Here is a 22390-nt window from a genome sequence, read left to right as displayed (position 1 = left end):
AGGTAACCTGCACACAAAAGCTGGTGGAACCCCCCTTCCCCTCCCACCTTCCCTCTTTGTGACACCTCCGTCAGCCCCGGGGCAGGACTGGCCAATGACATTAGCCAAAGCGTCTCACCACACAAAGTCGACCGCTGCAATATTTCATATGGAGCGACCTCGAGGGAAGCTGCATTTAAAAAGGAATGGGGAGCCGTCCTTTGCACATTTGACTCCAATCCGCCACTTTCTACTATGTCTGTTTACGATTATATTAATAGTTCCATAAGTTCATCGTTTTTAACATCGGTCATTAATATTTCACAGGGAGTTAATATTAATCTGATCAGAAATTTTCTTCCTTCAATAATTCAATATACGGCATTAATAATTCAATAAAAAGAATGTTCGGCTTAGTTGAGGAAGACGAAAAAAAAACGGAGACATTGGATAACTATGTGTGAGAAAATGAAGCCGGAAGAGTCACAATACAGCACCGAGTCATCTTAATAGAGTAGCAGCGACATCTAAGTTCACCTGATATGCAACTTGTGAGCCAGGAAGTTGCTAATTAATTAAACATGGACTTTAAAATGACAGCAACCTTCCTTCTGGGCTTCATCTTAAACTGCTTTGTAATCCAGTTGTAAATGCGCTGACTGACCGAGGACCACAGGTTGTCGCATCCACATCGAGAGATAAAGAAGAACACGCAGACTCGTGAAGCCTCCGCCGCCATTAAAAACCCAGCACTGCTCCAGAGTTCCTCCGTAGGAGATTTAACGGGGATTAGATGGTGAAGTAAAAAGGCCTAATCTTTATTTGACAGGGAAGCCAATCTCTGACTGGCTGGTCAACCCCTCACTCTCACACAAGTCACTTTCACTGCACCTCAGGCTTATTTAAAACCACATTTAAGATTGCGTATTGTGCTCTGTATGAGGTCTCCATCCAATTATCATACAAAAAAAAAGACAAAAAAAGGAGTATTTCTTAAAGTGAGAAGTGTGCAGAGGCATAGTGATAGAAAGAGCTATTCCCTAAATGATGTCCTATATTGGGTCACAGCCTTACCTGCATATGAGTACATCTGGCTGGCTATTTCCTCTTGTAATTCCCCCACCCTCCCTTTTTTTTTTTAAGTCTAAGCTGTGCCTGATTGAAAATCTAACCAATTTCCAAGTGCAGTTTAATGACAGATGGAAAGAGATATTTCATGGAGATGTATAGTTAGAGACTGATAAACTATTAATCACGCTGCCGGACAATGACACCAGCTAAATTTAAACGCAAAGTGGAGAAAAAAAAAAAAGCGTCACCACCACCACCACCACCACCACCACCCTCCACCCTTAAATTATTCATTACTGGAAGCTGTTATTGCAGAGCATATAGTATAATAATTTTGCAGATTTGCACTTAATTACAGTGCGTGTGGATGCTGGATACAGATGCCACGGCTCAGACTGGCAATCCTTCACTGAGTTCAACCCTGTCAGATAGTATTCGGGGACCTTTCCTAACCCCCTTTCCGTCTCTCCTGCGTCCGTCCGCTCCGTGTTTTGACCTACGGACTCACGCCCGAGACGACGAGAAAGGTGAGAGAAGAGACGAGCGATGTAGAGCGATGAATAAGACCTGATTATGTAGTGTAATGTATATTTTTTAAGCCGAAAAAAAAAAAAGTGTGACATCTGTTGCTTATTATTTTACTATGGTGAATAATGTACTCGTGCTAAGTATACTGTGTTTTATTTATTCAAAAGACACCGCTAATGTGGCTGGAAATGGAAAAAAAAGCACTATTTCTGGGCAGTGTTTCCATGACCTACCAGACACCAGTAACCAGTTGCACAAGGTCTCCTGATCAACATTTCCATTATGGTTTTGTCTCTCTCGAGCCAACAGATCCTATTTTAATATGCTGAATATTGCCTGTTTGCACATATTGAGCTTTTTGTGTAGAGGAGGATAAATGATCTTTAAAAGCTGCTTGTTTCTATAGTAAAAGACTTTCAGTTGACCTGTTGCTCCTTCATATCTGATCCCACTGCTTAGCATGCAACAGATTGCTGATTTCAATGCGCTCACTTCATTCAACAAGTACCTTTCTCCACATTAAAATGTGTTTTAGTTTCACAAACACTGTGATTGGTAAAGAAAAAAAACCCCAAATACAGTTGATATCACTTTGTTAAAAAGCGGAAACTAAAAAAATATAACGCTCCACTCCTCCGAAAAAGCCACAAGGTGCAGTACCTTTTTCAAAAGTGACCACATTTTGAGCTCTTTGCATAATCTTCACTTTGCTTTTTGTGTTAAATCGGAGAAAAACAGTTCACAGTTGAAAGCACGAGTAGTTAAAAGTCACATTTAAGTGCAGAAAGACTAAAGTTAGTTACTTGGCTGTACTTTGCTACAGAGATAAGCTAAAGCTCGGTCAGGTGGCCCTTTATCTCTGCAAGATGTCAGAGATAATGTCATCTATTTTCCCCATGACTGCAATCAAATAAATATACAAAACAATGCCCACGGTTAAAATGTCTCTTTTTTCTTTTTTTAATTACTACACTACAAATGTCAATAAATATATTAACACATACTGATCTATTCTGCTCTGTGGTTCTGTGGGTTGCTTTTTAAAAGAACAAACAAAGTTTGTAACAGTTATCAGATGCCATTTTTCTGTGAGTGGCAGACAAAGGCTTTGCTTGTGTGCTTTACATCCTACAGTCAGTGTTTCTCCCTCGCCAAACCCCCCCACCCCCCCCTCTCTCTTCCTTGTATCATCCGTAGCTCACAGCAGCAAACAGAGTTGTATGCAAATACTAAAAGCCATAATGCATTATATTGTTTGGTGTTAGCATTTGAATATTTAAATGGTGTGTTTTAGATCTAGATATTCCCATTTAAATTTCCATGTACTGTACATACTGAATGCAGACAGTTAAGCCCCCCCCCGCACCCCCCCTCCCTACGTGTCAAGTTGGAAGACACTATGAGTGTATTTGCATTTTTTGCAGGGTCTGACACATTGTTATTTTCATGATTATGTTTTGTTTCCTGCGTGCATACTTGCGAACAATGTAAGTTACCTATGTTTAATAAATGCTGTGACGATTCTCTATGCAGCCTGTGTGTGTGTGTGTGTGTGTGTGTGTGTGTGTGTGTGTGTGTGTGTGTGTGTGTGTGTGTGTGTGTGACAGAGGTGGATGTGTGAATCACCCACGTATATGCCACTTAACCAAATTGGCGAAGCTGATAAGCTGATATTTACATCGCAGTGTTGCTGAGGCTTGATTACTATCAGTATAACTTCCCCCCCGATACCCCCACGCTTTAATGGAAAGTTGGGATATAAGTTAGTGTGGGTTACAGCTGGACTCGGGAAAATAGCTCAATTACACCCGTGGATATAAACACTCATGTGGCTGTCGGAGTGGTAAACAGATGTGGGGTGACAGTCTGTAGTACGTGATCAGTCAAGCAGCTGTTGCTTGCACCCTCGTTCATTCAGTTGTTCTGATGATGGATTCCAATTCCCACCCCTCCACCCCCCCCCCCACACACACACACACACACAGCTCAACATGAAGCCGCACTATTTGCTTACGGGGCGGTGGCAATAGGAAGATTAAGCTGCTGAGAATATCATTAACATAGTCCTTCTGTAAAGATAATGCCTGCTGCACTTTTGCTGCCACTGTCAAACACAACAATCAGACTGCATGAACATCATAGACAGACTGAGAGTACTCCCGCTCTCTCTCTCTATCTCTCTGTTCTGATGCGGGGCAGCTCTGCAAAACACTTTTAACTTCTTTTCAAACTGCAAAAAACAGACAGCATAAGAGCATTCAGAATGATGTCATATGATGTTATTTTGTCTGTGGCGCGCTGTGCATTTGTACTCACACACACATGGAGTATTGAAAAGGACACCCCTGTTGGCTGTTGTCTCATTGGGAGCCTACCTGTCACACAGCTGATGTGACACCCTTTGAATGCGGCGTGCACATATGATCAGAGCTACGGCGAGCACCCCGGATGACAAAGTGACTAGGGGTGCTCGCCACACAACAAACAGGCCTGTCCTCTTCCAGACAGGAAGTTGGGAGCAACAGAGGCGCTTGCCTTGTCTCATCTGCCAGCAGCGCTCGCCTCCTCGCCTCTTCATCGCAGCAGCCGTGTCTGATGGTGTGTACAGCTCGCATGCCGGACGGCTGTTTTGATTTCAGCCCGTGTGACACATCTGTTGCTTGTCACGTTGCGTTGAGCCCCGTCTGCGAGCTGTAGCGAGACCCGGGCCAAATGTGCTTCTCATTCATCTGTCTGTGTTTACAAACAGGGCTTGCGTTTAGAAGCGGGGGTCGGCGTGACGGACATGGCGCGGAGGGTCAGGAGGCCTTACGAGTCACTAGGAGAACCTGTGCAGCCGGTGTCACAAGCCATCAATCCCCATGGCGTGCTATGCAAATGTGAGCTGTATGGGCTGTAGGATGTGAGTGCTCTGGATTAAAAAGATGCATTATCTGCTAATAAACTCTGTATGAAACCTTAAGTAAAAATCAGGACTAATAGAAGAGTTGATTGTATATAATAAAAAAAGGAAAAATGTATAAATTTGGTTACTTTACCATCCTTTAAGAATCCCCCATCATTGTATGCTGCCTATTGAAAATCAATTATTACCCTCCCATGTCTAATTGAGAAAATTTGCCACAGCTGTAAATCAAATCTCCATCAAGTGTGCATTCTCCACAATGTGCTCTTTATGGGCTTTTAAAGTGCTTTGTAAGAGCATGTCACCAAACTACCAAAATCACCAAGATTCTCTGCGAGACTCCTACTGTCAGCTTAAATTCATGAGCGATGACCACCGCTAATTGGATCCTTCCGATTCCATCCATCTATGAAGTACACATGCCATATCAGCGAAAATCAAACGACATTGTTTCACTCAGTTTAAGGCAGGCCTGGCACTACAGAGCCAGAAAGGTATTTATTAATGGGATGTTACAGTAGCTCAGGAGAGCCGCATTCACGAGTGCTTCATTTCTGTGTCCTTGTCTTTCAAATCAATATTCAAAAGTGGCCCAATTACACCTTTACGATGCATTTACATGCACAGTGCCGTTGTGGTCATAAACTGTACTGAAGTTATGTCTGTGAGATTTTTTTTTCTTTTCTCTCACTACTTTTAGTGATCATTTTATTGCTTTTATTTTAAAATGATCGTCGAAATGATTTCATACTAATTATAACTAAAAACAAGTGCAAAAAAAGGAAGAAAAACTACAGTTTGTCTAAATGAAGTATTTGCATGAGTATCAAAGCCTGGCCTGCTATGTAAATTCAATCCCTCTTCAGAGGGTGGGGAAAAAAATTTCAGATGTCTCATTTACATTGTCAAATGACACAACACTCATACTTTCCATTTACTATCACAATGTTTTTTTGCAGAAACACTAACCTGGAAACGATCAGCGCCCGTGTGTGTGTGTATGTGTGTGAGTGTGTGTGTGTGTGTGTGTGTGTGTGTGTGTAGTTCGAAGTAACAATACTGTGCGAGGTGCGCAGAAATCAGGGCGGATGGTGCAACAACGTGATCGAACACCGTGACTGCCATTTCGACCGGCCTCGTCAGACCACGAGGCGACACGTAGAGCGGCGCTGGCACGGCGGGGGGGGGCACGACGCTGCTACGGGGGGCTCTAATATATTCAAAGAGGGATCATTTACTTAAGGCTTGCATCCAAGGATCAGTCTGGCCTTCATTAGCCTCAATCTGACACGGATGTGAACAACATGTTGGCTTGCCACATGAACACTGCCCCTCCTTCTCCCCCATCCATACTCACCCCCCACCCCCTCCCTCTCTCCCCTCCTCCCTCCCTCTCCTCCTTCTCTGAGACCTGCGCAGCAAATTCCTCTGGAAATATCACAGGTTGTTAGCATTCCAGAGAGAATTTTACATGGGTGTACACTCAGGCCTTAATTAGAGACACTATTTGATCATTCAGCAGCTGGGCTTTATTAAAAGTGCGGGGTTCACATCATCGCCAAACAGTCACCCCCCGCTCAGTGTGTGAACGAGCTTGCAGAGGAGTCTATGAAACAAGAATATGAATATTCATTTCCTTTTTTTTTCTTCTTTTTTTTTTTTTCATATGTGGGGGTCCCTGTACAGGAAATCCACCCTGCTAACCAGCATTTACACTTGTTTTGGAACAACATTTGAGCTTCCTCGCACATCATCTACCTCTGATATTAAAGAGGACAACCAATTCTGTTTGTTTTGTTAAGATTTTTTTTTAAATCTATTGATATTGAAAACACTTCAGTCTGGAAATATCTGTTATATAAATATATTATGTATGTTTTCTAATTTCTCATAAATGCTATTTCAGGCATCAGAAACTATGAATCAAGAACATGAATATTCATTTCTTTCTCTTTTTTTTTTGATATGTGGGGGTCCCTGTAGAGGAAATCCACCCTGCTAACCAGCATTTACACTTGTTTTGGAACAACATTTGAGCTTCCTCGCACGTCATCAACCTCTGATATTAAAGAGAAAGATTAATTTCGTTTGTTTTGTTGAGGTTTTTTTTTTTAGATCTATTTATATTGCAAACACTCCAGTCTGGAAATATCTGTAAGATAAATGATAAATGCATTAGTATGTTTTCTTATGTCCTATAAATGCTTTTTTAAACAGTTTTCTATCCTAATTCTACATAAAACTTACATATCCTTAATAAGAAAAGCATATTTAAGCAACCTCAGTTATAACGCAATATCACAAGCCTTAAACCTCATTTGGCTTCACTCTTAATTAATTCTACTCCTACATTAACTATTAAACATAACTTTTGAGGAGGTCCACTGGACGTCTGCACAGAACCTGAGTGATATCGACCCGAAAAGAACGGCGGAGATGTAAGCCATATATCTCACCAAGGTTGTCGGGGACTGTGGAACAAACACCGGGTTTGAGGTGAAGTCTTCCCTGCGTGAAGGTTAGCCGTGTTTGGTGTTTACACTACACCACGGGGCTTTGAAATTGTTTTGCAGTGTGGCGTCTGCCCAGGGTCATTGTTTGTTTTTGACGTGTTTATACACCACACAAGGAGTAATGACTTCTAGGATAGTCAGAGGGGAGAGAGAGAGGTGGGGAAGGGATGCAGACACGATCCGACGCGCTATCTGCAATTTTTCTTTACTTTTCAGGTTCACAGTCAACTTATGGGAGTCAACGCCGGGAACTCAGGGCTGCTGTTGTTTGTCGTCGCGGTCAGCATCATTCAAAGTGATGTAAATATGCAACTGCATCAGGAAATGAGGAAATCGGTTACTATGCAAAATCTTTCTTATCATTTTGTGGCATTCAAACTCATAATTTCCATATAATGCTCTTGTTTGAGCAAGGATTAAAAAAAAAGCTGCTTGTTTTTAAAAGTTAGGAAATATTGATGAAGTCATGTATTTCTGCTTGTGTGTGTGTGTGTGAGAGAGAGAGGGGGCAGGGGGGTTGGGGGGGTGGGGGGTGAGAAAGCAGCGCTTGTGTTCAACTGACTCGTCCTGCTGTCTGTAGACGTGCGGGAGAAGTACTTACTTTGATCTCTGGCTCCACAGGATGTCACCGCTGGAGTCTCCTGGCTGGACCGGTGAGCAGCAGATAGAAGGGAGGAGGAAGGGGAGGGAAGTTGGGGATGTGGGGGTGTTGGAAAAGAAGGGAGGGAAGGAGAGAGAGAGAGGGGGGGGGGGGGACAAGGGAAATTATTTGAAACGTGAAGGTGACTAACAAAAATGCAAATACATACACTTTTTTTTCCACAATTGCCTTATTAAATAATAACTGTAGTCACATCCAATCATCATGCAGAGTGTGTGTGTGTGTGTGTGTGTGTGTGTGTGTGTGTGTGTGTGTGTGTGTGTGTGTGTGTGTGTGTGTGTGTGTGTGTCTTATTTGGTTGTTGTGTGTGTGTATGTGGAGTGTGAGAGCAGTAGTGAAGGGACACAAAACAGGTCACTTTCAAATTACTATTCATTACGCTAACGCCCACCCCCCCCCCAGCCCCCTCCTCCTCCCTGTACATATCTGTGGATACATATTTAGCATCTCAAACGAGAACTCCCTTGATTAAACAAATAATGACACATTCCAAAAAACTGTAACTGAGTCCAAATTAATTTGAGCTTAGCTCTAATTGCATTTAAACACTGCTCCTCCCTAACCTTAGATCAAGCACTTCTTAATTACCAGCTTCTGAAGACTGAATCCCCCTACAGTGTCGATGGAAAATAAAAAATGGTGTAGGTTGTGTAGTGCTCGTGTTTCTGATGCTTTTTCATTCAATAGAAATGAAGCTCCACCGGAGTGAGCTCTAAAAGTGTCTGAGCCTTTTTAAAATAGCTTGTTCAGGGTATTAAAAACTGCCCTTTTTTTCAAAAATCACCACACATTAGTGCTCAACCTTTCACAGTTGAGCTGGGTCATTCGGTCCCCGCTGCCCCGTGCCCCCTTCGCCTTAACTTCCCCCCCCCCCTCTAGTTTTCAAACACAAGAGGGAAGAAACGGCAAAATGTGTTTCCTGAAAGGGAGTAGAGGTGGAAAAGGCCCATCCTGCCCCTGGAATCACCGCCGCCCCACTAGAGCCGCCGCCACTAGCCTTTCTGCAGAGACAGCAAAAGTTCCCCGAGAGGGGAGCGTCTGCCAACTCAAACAGGGCTTATTCTCCTCTCTGTGGGCCGCCCAGCCGCCCATGTGGGCCTGTGCTGGGCTTCCTGAGGGCTCGCTGCAGCTGGAGCACTTTGAATAAAGGTAACAGCAATGTCACAGCTACTGTAAACTTGCCGGGCCGCTCCTGTCAGCAGGACATTCCCAATCAAAGCAGAAACAACCCCACCTAAAACACGGACGCATTGTTTTTTTTTCCACACCGGCCCCCGAGTCCAAACTTCCCACGAATCACAAAGAGAGCACACAGGCGAGAGGGCAACCACTGTTCCCTGATCTTGCCAAACAAAATGCCAAGAGACCGGGAGTGACATTCAGCTCTGGGGTTTAAAAATACGAGCAATTTGAAAATGATTAGAGTCTTATTTTATTGTTGAGCGCCTGACACAGGAGAGGAAACCAGAACAATCAAGCCGACTGACTTCTTTTTTTTTTCTGCTGAATTTAGAAACACTAATTAGTTTTGCTCTCGTAAAGCCAACCTGAAAACGACCAATTAGAAAGTGAAAATGAGACGTGCAGAGGAAACAAGAGCTTGTCATTTTCACTGTTTAAGTCCCATATGCACAACTTAACTGTGATGACTTTCACACACACACACACACACACACACACACACACACACACACACACACACACACCCACACACACACACCCACCCAAGATGATTGGCATGCTGCCTGCTGAACCTGATGTCACGTACACACTCTGACCAGTTAATGGCACTATACATCAAATGGCTTTTTGCTTAGTTAGAGGGAAACTATTACAGATCTGTATGGCCACATCAAACCCAGGCTGAGCAGCTTGGCCATGCAGATGTCTGAAGCACCAGGCTGGGGAGAGGATACAGCCCACCAGGCTGACCACAGCACCAGCTGCTTTCAGCTATAGAACTAGCAGGGCAAAACGGTTTCCCTCACAGGTGCCTTATTTCTATGAATTTCCTCTTTCAGCTATAGCGGAATAATTCCTCTGCATGTATAATTGTTTCACGCTAACCACAGGGGACGGCACCTTCATGTAATCATATCTCACAAACATTAGTATATTTCATACAGTATATTTCACCTGCTGGGTGGTGTTGCTTTATGTTAAGCTAGTCTTTAGGAAGGAACATTAAACTTGTGGAAATGATCTGCAGGTATTTCATTGCTATTCCCAGAGCAAACGGTGGCAAGTGTTTCATCACTGTCGGACTGAAGACGGATGGGCTGTCAGTGCCTTCCCCCTGTCCAGGATCCAGCTCCTGGGCTGGGAAGTGGCTAAAAAAAGGCCGGGGCTATGCTTTCCAGGCCTGCGCCTTTTACTGGGAGTAATTCTCAGATGCCAGGTCGCTGCCAACGTCCTTGCAGCCAATGGCAGAGAGGCCAGTAAGTTCACATTAACTGCAGAGTGTAACTGCGCTGAACATCTGCTCATGAATGAGAGCGCTGCCCACTAACTCAGCGAGTTGAGGCCCACTGATGAAAAATTCAACGTTCTCCTCGTTGGCACGCTTGTTTTGCACTATTCTCCTGAGCCCCCAGAATTATATTAAGAGAATTTCAGCACGGCCTGGTGTATCTCAGAGAACAGCTGGCGCTGAAAAGGGATCTGCTGCTCTGCGAGAGCTCAGGGACTTCACACGAGATCTGCCTTCTCCTACACCATTTGTCCTTGAAGGAAAAATATATATATATCAGTGTTAAGCACCCAGGTAATAATAAGAAAGCAGAGGCTACATTTAGCTGATTACACCACCCATGTGTGCTACAGCGGACAGAGAATAACCAATGAAGACATGAATCGATATGGAGTGGAAAGAGAAGACAGAGGGCCAATTGTGACAATAAGTAGCTCCCTCAGGAGACCTATTCACTACACCTCGCCTTTGTTTGGCTTGTTTAGCTCATTAGATTGTTAACTAGGAAGAATCTGCTCCCAACCCCACAATATGGAATCAGTCTAATCAGAAACAGAAGCAGTCTGCTCAGGGGGTAAACACATCAAAGACTTTGGAAAGTATGAAAGCAGTACCACAATCCTGTACTTCAACTGCTGCAATTATGTGCCTCATAAGACTAAACTACATATATTATTGACTATTAGCCAAAAAAAAAAAAAGGAGGAATTTGTCAATTAGATCAAATCCGAAAATCTAAACTCAGTGTAAGACAGTGACATAAACTAACAGTCTTTCCTCTCAACATGATGAAATACTTTCTTAGTTTAAAAATGTGAAGTTTAAGGAAGTGATGACTGGCAAACACTAAGAATAAAAGATTACCAAACTCAGTAATTTCACTTCTGTCTTTCTGAGAAATACAGTTAACAGTTTTCTATATGTCAGCACAGAACACAACCTGAGTGATATGAGAGTTTTATCTCCTTGTTGGTTTGATCTGTGTCTCGGTTTCACAGTTTCTGACTTCGGCTTTTTCACCAAAATTAGGCTCGGTTCGCACAAAAAAAAAAAAAGAAACAATCCTTATCTATCCTTTTTTTTTCTTTCTCACAAGTGTAGCCACATGTGGAAGCAAGCAGGAAGCAGATCAGGTTTCTTGCCCTTTTATACAATGCAGTGAATTACCGGTATGTGAAAATCACAGCATCAGCCCAAAAAAAGAAAAAGAAAAAAAGAATCAGCGAATATAATATTGCCATTGAAAGCCAAGAGGATGTCTGGAGAGAAGCTCATTTAGCTGGTGACAAATGACAGCACTTTGTCTTCCTGACAAGATCCCTCCTTCATCAAATGTCCAACTTCACATGGAAATAGGAAATCGCACATTATCACACTGACAAACAATTACAACCATGTCATTAGCAGCAACCCTGGGCCTGAAACCATTAACAAAACACAATGTCGCGCACCACGCTAACCATCAGAAAAAAAACACAGGATGTAGATGAAAAGACAGAGATAAATCAATCATGACACAAACAACCTGATGCTTATAGGCAAGATCTAAATATTGGGAGTGCTTCGAGCCCACTAAATAAATCACAAAATAATCTCAGGCAATCAAAAGTTCCTCGTCTTTGGGTTTCAAAAAAAAAAAAATGTACGTCTACGCCAATGACAGAGCGGCGTTCGCCTTATATTAAAAGTTAACACTTTAGGAGTTTTTTCTGTAAGTGACTTAATCAGATACAGAGCATTAGTATCTTTTTTAATACATCTCCCAGTGTCAGGCGGCAAATGAAAAAAAAAAAAAAAAAAAAAAAAGCTAGCCTCTGTAAATATGACTGCTTACTTCAAACACAAACATTGTTGACACCTAATGTAATTTCAGCGGGACATCCAACTGAAAGCGCACCGGGGTAATATAATGCTCTTAATGAGAATTCCCTTCCAGCTTTGAGACCTTGGCGAGATAGCCATAATGCATGGCTTCTCTTTTTAATAAAATAATTGTTACAGTTATTAAAGATGAATCTCATCACAGTCGAGATGACAAAATAATTCATTACCAAAACCAAGGCTTTAAATAGCTGCAAATTATGAAGCCCTAAACCCCCCTACCCAACCCCCCCCCCCCCTCCCCCCCGCCTCCCTACTACCCCCACCTCTTGAAAATACACTCCCAGATAAATGGGTTCCTTATTTCATATAAATATTAGACATATGCTGCCCTTGAAAAAGGAGAGAAATATTGCAACTGTCCGTTAAGAGGGTTTGCAGGCACCCATTGCACCGTACATGTTAAATCAATAACCACAAAAAAAAAAAAAAAAAAACATACAAATGAACAACAAGCCTCCAAAAAACCTTCAATTAATTTGATTCTTTATCATTACATTACAAGGTTTAATCTAGTTAGAACTCACACAACTGTGGCTGGATATACTTTATTCTTCATTTGCACTTTCAACCAGTGGTACAATGGGGGTTTTTTAGGTTTTTTTTTTTCCTTGTATTTTATTAGGTCATGTGTTTTTATATAACAGATTTTTTTTTTATAAAGTTTTTTAGATATTATTTTTCTTGCTATTGGTTTTATTTACTCTTACACCTTGTCTTTTTAGTATCTGTTGTTTGTTGCTTTATTACTTTCATGCTTACATTGAGCTGCTGCTATCTATCTATCTATCTATCTATCTATCTATCTATCTATCTATCTATCTATCTATCTATCTGTCTGTTTTTTTTTCAAATAATAAATGAATTAATTACTTTTTTTAGCTTGACAATCAATTCTGTTATCAGCATTTATATATAATGCTACTGTTTACATTATTATAATACTTGTTTCTCTCTTAATGAATTACTACATTCCATTAATATCTACTGATGCTGCAATAATGCTCACATGCCTAAATATGGTGCTTTACTGTGCATGCACAAGCACACACGTATTACTCATTTCTCTACCCGTTCACACATTGTTGCCAACACCCAAATATTTATCCCCACCCTTTACTGTCTTTTGTATCATATTGTGTCTCTGAATTGTTCCACTTTATTATAAAAAGCCCAAAATAATGGCAACGTGCCAGAAAAGTTATTATATCCCATGAATGTGTCTGTGAATGTCTTACTTTATATTAGTAAATGAATCTAGATGGATTCATCTATTGATTTTTATATTTGTTCAGAAGGTCTCGCAGCGTAGCCTCATGATAACAAATCAGCACTTGTCTGCTACTGCTGACGTGATGCTCTATTCCAGTTTTGTCTTCCTTGCAGTGTTCCTCTCCTTGCAGCACCTCCACACATGTGAACCAAAAAAATAATTAATAAATTGGAGGGCATGTGTGTGTAAAACTTCCACCAATCTGCACCTTACCCCTCCTCCTCCTCCTCCCCACCTCCCCAACCTCCAATCCCTTCCCGTTCACAGCTCTTCTCTCGCTTTATTTATGTATTCAAAAGAGATAATTTACAGTGATGGCATGGAAACTTCCCAGCATGCCTTTTAACCTGTCGTTTTTCACTCTCTCCACAGCAGGATGTCCAGAGGAAATGCTTTATTAAGATCCTGCCGACATGAAGAGCGGCTCTGACTTACTGGTGCATTACTGTCTAAAAGGCAAAGTTATTTAGACCAATAAAAGGCTAATATATTGTTGGAGTGGAATTACACAGAAGTTATCTCGGCCTTAATAACATCACCGCAACCCCTTGATGTTGTTTAGATCAATAAAGCCCATTAAAGTACAGACCTCAAGAGCAGATAAGGCTGCAACTGCCACAGCAAAAAAAAAATACTGGCTCGGCTGGCATCTAAGAGGGCAGAGGTCTTCTTCTGGCAAACAAGAAGTGGACCGAAAAAAATGAGGAAAACACAACAAACGTAATACCATAAAAAATAAAAATAGACTGAGAATCCAATGAAAGTCATTTTCTGCCTTATGGAGCCTTCTGATGTACTGGAGAGGAAGATAAACAAGTAGAAAGATGCTAATGGATATAGATATTTGGTCGGACAAAGTGAAGTAAAGAGATGGGGGGCAGGGAGTGGGGGGGGTAGTAGTGATGTCAGAGCAAAGGTGAACCTGTGTGTGTGTGTGTGTGTGTCAGGACTGAGTTTCTTGAGAGGAAGGGGGGGGTACTAAACTATTTCTTCTTTCAACACTTCCAACTAAAACATCAGTGAAGTCAGACTAAAAAACTACTAAAAAAAAAAACTTTGTTCGTATTCCACTATCACACAGTTTTTTTTAACACATATCCTTAATTATTAGTATCATCTGAGGTGATGTAGTTGACGCGATGTGGGCTGCCGAACAATAAATACATAAATGAGTGAATTGAAACTACAAAACCAGACAAAAAAGTGTCAGTCTGTAACAGTGCAGAGAGGTGACGGTACCAGACTGTACATCCTAGTGTTTTTTCAATGTGGTTTCCCAGCATGCTGTGCTCATTCTTAGCTGTGTCCACCAGGTGATGCACTAAATCATCTGTGCAGCCACTGTCCATCAGCCCCTTGAGGTGTGATGACCACAGTCTGGACGCTTCCTTACAACTCCGCCCCGCCCCCCTCTCCAACCCCCCCCCCCACCCCACCCCCACATGTTATGATGACAACACAGAAAGGAGAAGAGGACTCTTTCTCTCTGTCTCTGTGTGTGTGTGTGTGTGTGTGTGTGTGTGTGTGTGTGTGTGTGTGTGTGTGTGCGCGTGTGCGTGCGTGCGTGCACATGCACTGTTGGGAGTGCAGACAGCATTCACGTGCACTTGTAAATTGCAGCACACACCACAGTTCTCCACAGGAAACCACAGGAAACAGAGTTTTGACGCTATCGCTATAAGCACGCGAAATGACAAACAAGATTTTTTTTTTTTTTTTTTCTGTTAAGTACAACATGTCCCTTATAGCTTATACACTGTCAATAGGAAGTTTACAGACACCAAGCTTTGTCAGGTGGGGGAACTGTGATCATAACAGACGCAATGTTTTGTTTTGTTTTCGTGGGTTGCTTTTTTTTTTTCTTTTACAGGGTTTCTGGTGCTTCTCTCACCTCAGTCAGTATGTCAGAGGACCACTACACTGATACAGCAGTAGCACTATGACTCTTCAACAAATGTTTTCCTCATCTTTACCCCTCTCTTGTTTACTTTGACATTACTGATTACTGAAGAGAAAGGCAGAGAGGCAATATAAAGGACTAAAGTACCAGCTTCACCTTAGTACAGCCATTCTTATTATAAAAAAATGATGATTTAAGGAGCTTGAGACTCTTAAGGGAACATGTGCTAGTGTCCGTTTCAGCCTTCAGAATCACAGAGTATCAGTGTGACTGTACGCCTGTATTTCAAATCTTTATGAAGTGCTATTAAATTGCATTGTAAAAAATCAAGCTAGAAATTAGCAGTGTTAGAAAAATACAGTTAAAAAGAAAGCTGTGACAGACAGAGGATTCTTGTGTGTCCCATCACACACACACACACACACACACACGCACACACACACACGCATACGCACACACCACAGTGATTGTGAATAATATCGCTGCAAAATGATCAACTGTGACAATGTAATATTACTCGACGATAAATACGTCGGCAAAAAAAAAAAAAAAAAGAGGAGAGGCGAAAGACGAGGAATAAAAATGCACAAAAGAAAGGGAGCAGATCTTCCAGCAGCTCCAAGTGAAAGCATAAATAAAGTGTGGCACATCTTTTACCTTCTTCAATTATCTGCCTTTTGACATGCAAGCTGAGCACAGTGTAATTAACATCTCAGGAGATAATGGGGTCGCTACTCACTGATCAATCTCACACATATTATCTGCCTTTTTACCAATCCACCCCTCCTGTTATTCTAGGAAGGGAATATTCTACAACACATTTTTTTTTCCTTTTTTCAGTGGGGACATTTAATATAAAAAAAAAATTGGTAATAGGCCTAATGACTCATTCAATTGAACTCATCTTCCAAAAACATCAATTAGGCTCCAGATCCAGTTTACACTGGATGTGCATGTGCACATTTCTTTTTAAAAACCAAAACAAATCTTTTCTGATGTTTGCAAGATTCAACGATGTCATCATGATCAACTACTGACAGTGTTGCCAGGTTGAAATTAACATTGATTGTTAAAGACTGGTCCCTCCATGCCTTGAGTGGTAACAGGTGTTGTAACTGCACCCTCTGACCTTGTAGAAACACTTCACAATACAAGCTGGAATTTAGTCTTTCTCAAAAGATTTTATGGGGGGTGTTTTTTTGTTTGTTTTTTATTGGAAAAATAGCGTTAGGTGGCTGTTTATAGTGTTAGATGTTAGTATAGGCTAATTACTTTCACTTATGAATGGAAAAACCCTCCAAATACAACTGTAGACACATCTATTTACTTCTATATTTACTGTACAATTTTTTATACATTTACTATATAATACATAACATATCATTAAATGAAATCAACCTGCCATCCACCAACCATTGTTACTGCCTGTAACAAATGGCTCTTCCAAACAGTAAACAGTAGTGGTGACTGGCCTGGTCTCTACACTGTGTATATGACAGACGTGCACAGTGCTGCTCCCTCAGGTTAAGATGCCTTTGAACAAAACCTCAAATAGGCCTTGAGGTTCATGTTGTTTTGTTTGTGTGTCCCCCCCCTCTCTCTTTCTCTCTCTCTTTCTCTCTCTCTTGTTTCTCTCAGCTCTAAAGCCAAGCTCCCATACGGTATATGTGGTGAAGCCCTGTCCCTCCTGAAAGAGCTCACTGGCACACAGCAAACCACCAAGCTGGAGGTGAGCAGCATACAGTACACACAGGACCCTGAATGCAGTGGCGGGAGCATCGACTGAATACACTAAAAAGGGAGAAGCCACACTTCCTCTTTAAGAGACTGATGTGGCAAAATGTGTAATAACTGTGCCCTTGTAAAGACAACTGCAACTAAAAAAGTTACATCACTCTCTCCAAACCTGTGAATACTATCTAATAATATCAGACTGTGAAAACTAAAGAATGAGAATAATAATTACTATTATTTGATCATGCTAACAGCCTCCTACACATGACATTCTAGCACCAGAACTACTACCAGACCACTAGAATATCTCCTATCCTCTTAGTATTGTCGTATTTATCGTTATCTGTCACTCGTTCTGTCACTCAAAAATGCCGTAAAAAGCAGCGGGGACACTTTACCGTTACCTAAAAACACCCTCTTCAAGTGTTGACTGTGCGAGCAAGGTTACTAAAAGCTGACTAAATTAATACCATCCAAAAAAAAATGGATCAATTCTCAGCATCAGATATTTAGTTTGGAGAATAGATGTAGAGCTGCTGTTGACAAGGGGATGTGTAGTTATTACAGATGTGAGGCTAGTGCCAGTTCTCAGTTAAATTATCTTTTTGACTATACAAAGACCACGCATAATGCTAGAGAAACTGCACTTACTATACAAACTCTTTCAATGTCAAAAACTTTGAAAAAGACATTAAAAAAAAAAAAAAAAGATATAACAGTTCATCAAAAGTAGTGAATACAGGCCAATCAGTGCTGCTGCTGTTGTTGCTGCTGGCTGTGTGTTATAAGCTGCACTTTGAGTGTATTATTAACTTAACGCTGCCTGGACACGCGGGGCCTGTTTTACAATTTAGGCTTTAACAGATGTGCGGTTTTATGTGGCAGGTTCTCCAGAGTTAAGATGCCGCTGTCCGCACAGATGAGGCCGTAAGGCAGGTCGTAAAACCTGCCTTTGAAACTTTGGGCGGATTATTGCCGACATGACAGCGATAGCAGAGGAGAGATCGGCGGCGGCGGCTCACCTTCTCCTCCTCCTCCTCCTCCTCCTCCTCCTCCTCCTCCTCCTCCTCCTCCTCCGCCCCATCTCGTGCTTTGTATCATTCTGCCATCCTGCCAGATAGCTGATCAGATGAGGGCGAGATTCTCTGACATGAACAAACACTACAAAAGAGTTTACTTCTATATGACTAATAATGTCAAATCTGCAGTGTATATATCTCCTCTTGGGTGGTTTTGTAATGAGGTTGCACACACTTGCACCTTTAAAATGAGCAGTTTACCCTAATGGGAATACTGTATTGTAGGGTGATGACAAAGGTAATTGTACTGCAACCACAGTGTACAGTGTAATTACTAGGATTTAGAAAACCTTCTACCGCCCCCCTCCCCAAACCCCCTTGCTTTACAAGGTGGAATTCCTGGCAGGATACACACACTCTCTGTTGGACTGTCTTCAAACAAACACTCTCTCATACATACACTTCTCTCATATGTACAACATACTTGTCTTGATCTAACGCAGAGCAAGACACACACTTTCTTTTTCTTTTTTTTTCTTTCTTTTTTTATTATCTGTAACACCTACAGACAATCTTTGACACACAATGCGTTCTTAATGCCTTACACTCCCTTCTTTTTTCTTTTTTTTTTTGTCAGTGACCTGTGTTACCTTTTGGTACCACCTCCTGGGCCGTGCAGGAAGGCATGCGGAGTGAGCTCTCTGCTGGCTGTGTCCAGACCTACCCTCTTACACAATACAGGCTGCCTGGCCCCTGCAATAGGCCAACACCCCCCACCCCCACCCCCCCATCCACCCATCCCTCCTCCCAAATAACCCACTTCCCATTCTTGATCAAACCTGGGGATTGTAGTGCAAGGGTGGAGATGACAAAGATGGGAGGAGGTGTGTGTGTCTATGTATGTGTGTGTGTGTGTGTGTGTGTGTTTTGAGGAGGGGGGGGGGGGGGGGGGGGGCACATCCTGCGTGAAACCGCATCCTGAACAAGCATCGCTGCATCTCACTGTAAATAAATACTCTCTCCTCCGCGCGGCTTCCGTCAACTGTCACCGCCTTGGCTCCCAATCACCTTCAAGTCCAAACAGGAAAGTGCAGGGAGGCGAGGGAGATGGCAGATATGAGCTTTAATTTGCTTCTCACCGCACTTTAGCCCAGGCGCACACTGCTTCCTATTCTCCCGCTCTGACCAGCTGCCCCGGCTTCGTTCCAGACCCTGAGTCCTTCCTGTCACCTTTCATTACCACATTATCCAGGAGGAGGCTCCCCCCGTGTAGCCGGGAAATCACCATTTGGTGGTACTCCTCCTCCGTTTTATGTAGTATTGTGTGAGGCGTTCAAAGCCACGCGCGACATCCTCAGAGGAGTGCTGCTGCCTTGTTACCTGCTAATCCCCCTGTGCATTATCACAGGAGATGCGAGTGAACAACAGAGCGTGACGAAGGCAACAACTGAGACCTGACAAGCAGTACATAAATTGCTTTGTGTTGCGACACTCTTATCGCACCGGCTCAAATGTGTGAATATCTCTTATTTTATTGAGTATTAAAGGCCTGCTTGACATTATTGTGACACAGATTTTTTTTTTTTTTTTACTATACAGAAAAACAGAAACAGAGGCAGCACCCACTCAATAGAGAAAATGTATGTGATAGATTCTCCACTAATATCTACAGTACAGTGGCCCCAGCACTTCTTACATTAGCTTTATTACACGTGAATGAGTTGAGCAGAAAATTGCATGCAGCTGCTGACTGGCTTTGCCCAGTAGGGTTGAAAAATCATTCAATATATGATCTGTCAAGAAAAGATTGTAAGCCATATATACAGGCTAATAGTGTGGATGTTTATTAGAGTAAAAAAAAATTAAATGGTTATATCTATATTTGCATATTTTAAATTTCATTTGCAGGACATAAATAGAGAAAAATAAATTAAAAAAATAAAATAATAAGTAATATATAAAAATAATTAAATAAAAATAAATAAATAATAATAATACAGGTAAATAAATAGGATAAATATTAGTCAACTGGATTTAAGATGATATATATATAAAATAAATTAAAATAATAAAATAAGTAATATATAAAAATTATTAAATAAATAAATAATATAGGCAAATAAGATAAATATTAGTCAACTGGATTAAGATGATGTATATAAATATATATATATCATCATAAATCCATATATTATTTCATTCTAAGCCGTTTACAGCTTTAACAGTGATGACACTATGTGCAAAGGACTTAATGTGTAACTATGATTATTTTCCAACCACACTGGAAGTTAAGATAGGCACTTCATGCAAACTCATTCTTGTATATGTTTTGCAAAGGTAAAAAAAAAAACAGTCCACAGCAAGTGACAGACATAAAGCCAAAGATTTAGTGCCATCTGTCTGTAGTCTTGCATTTTAAATCTTATCAGAAATCTGCTGAATGTGATTAAGCCAGTTGCTGATATGTTATATTGGGGTTTCTCTCTCTCTTTCTCTTCAGGGCATCAGAGCCATATTCTGCATAGCTGTTACATTTCTGTTAAGTTGTCCCATCTTGATCAGGCGGTTATAGGCGTCCTCTTCTTTTGCCTGAGGAGAAGCCTCACTGGCTAGACGCATTACTTTAAAAGGGCAGCATCTCTCTGCAGCACGTCTGAACCTGCCCAGAGGGGGGGTGTGTGAGTGTCTGTGCGTTTGGGTGTGTGTTTATGTTTTATCCTCAGGACCCCCCGATTGTTGTTCGTTTCCTGCGCGAAGACAAAATAAGCACATAAAGGCCAAAATGTGCTCTTCCCTGGCCTTCACCCACATCACAGCACTTTTCCGCACAAGTGGCTAACCACAGATAATTATACAATTAAAACAATTTTCCGCATCTATCTGTCAGACTGATCTAATTCACAATTCGAATGACACTAATGGAGTAAGCCTCTTTCCCTCTCCTTCCCCGAGCACAAGCCTTTTTCCCTCTCTCTCTGCATCACACGACGAAAGCACGGCCATCTGCGGTGGAGGGAAAACAGAGAGAGCCAAGAGGAATAGTGTTGTATTTGTTTAGCAGGATGTTAGTGACTAAAGTTAAGACCCAGCAGTTTTCATTACAACCCACGGCGCGGCGAGGAAACGGGGAGGTTCATTTGATTGTTGGTTCAAATTAACCCTTGGCTGCAGAAAAAAAAAGAAGAAACGGAGTGACCCTCTTATTTTCTGAGACAACACTCTCCTTTCAAACAATGCTGACATTAATAATTCATCATGACAAAATACATTACCAGAGAAGCTGGGAGTGAAAAAAGAAAAAAAGAGTCAGACGTGACAGAGAAAGAGTCACATTAAAAGCTGGCTGCAGATATTCAGCTCAGAGGCAGCATGTGAGGAATAAAAAGCTATATTTTACTGTTTAAATGAACTGGAACCAATACAATATTCACTCTGAATATTATGTCCAGTGGCTCGACTGCAAACTGCCGACCTACACAGGGTGTGATCAACATAGGGAGGATTTAGACAGCACCAAACCTTGACCTGGATATCCTGCATCTCCGTCCACCCACAGTGTGGACGAGGAACACAGATATGAACAACTCCTACAAAAGTTCAAAGGAAATGCTTGCATGGCGTGGCTCTGTCCTTCCCAACAAGCTCCACCAAGCACAATGGCAGCAAATATTTTTATGATTATGAGCTATCCTGATGGGGATACACATATCCATTAGATATGAGTCTGCCTATAGAGGGGGTCTGGTATTACCCACAAGCAAGTGCCCCATCAGCAGAGAGGGGAAAAGCTGCCTTTTATGGCAACAGATCACAGACTCAAGCCATTGGCCACAAAGCCCACAAATGAGGCGTTAAGTGTAGTGGCAGGGCAGCAGAGAAAGAGGAGAGCAGAGAGATATGACCCTCTTCTCATCCATGCGTGAATCTGCCCTCTGCCTCTCTTTCTTTCTCCGTCTTGATCTCTACCGCTCCACCCTCCAAAAACACATTGTCAAAACAAGCAGGGCCCACAACACTCACTGCAAAATAACAACTGTCACCTGCAGCCGAATTCATTAAATCATTTGTAATGTTGCAGCCCCGTAATGTAATTTTTATAATTGAAAATTAATTCTTATACGATATTTGGAGAGATTCCTAATGGACGTTTTCTGTAATTAATTGACAGATAGAGGCAGGGGCGAGTGCGGCAAAGTTAAAAAACACAACCTGACATGGAGATTGGGAAAGCGAGTGCAGCGAGAGGCCTGCTGGGACAGTTTCATCATCGAGCCTGACCCCCCCTGCTGCTGGGAATGGCAGGGAAGGGGGGGGGGGGGGGGGGGGAGGGAGGAGATAGACTCCTCTTCACAGTCAGAGATTTAATTGCACGCAGATTCCATTACCTCTGCACAAATGTCACATTCTCTCCTGATCAGGGGGCACGGCAGCCACTGGCAGCACGGCTGGCAAGCAG

The 22390-nt window shown here is 42.0% G+C and overlaps 1 protein-coding gene across 8 annotated transcripts in view; it reads right to left on the bottom strand.

Moving 5' to 3' along the window:
- foxp1b (forkhead box P1b) overlaps positions 1–22390 on the bottom strand; it is a 165749-nt gene that overhangs the window by 119246 nt on the left and 24113 nt on the right. For all 8 annotated transcript variants that reach the window (XM_053316615.1, XM_053316619.1, XM_053316616.1 and 5 more), the window contains one exon: positions 7598–7641. The gene's annotated coding sequence lies outside the window, so the exon portion shown is untranslated. The remainder of the gene's footprint in view (positions 1–7597; positions 7642–22390) is intronic.

This window comes from Scomber japonicus, chromosome 3, assembly GCF_027409825.1.
Source record: "Scomber japonicus isolate fScoJap1 chromosome 3, fScoJap1.pri, whole genome shotgun sequence".
Classification (NCBI taxonomy): domain Eukaryota; kingdom Metazoa; phylum Chordata; class Actinopteri; order Scombriformes; family Scombridae; genus Scomber; species Scomber japonicus.
The sequence above is the reverse complement of the archived record's forward strand: the minus strand, read 5'-3'. Positions and strand labels throughout refer to the sequence as shown.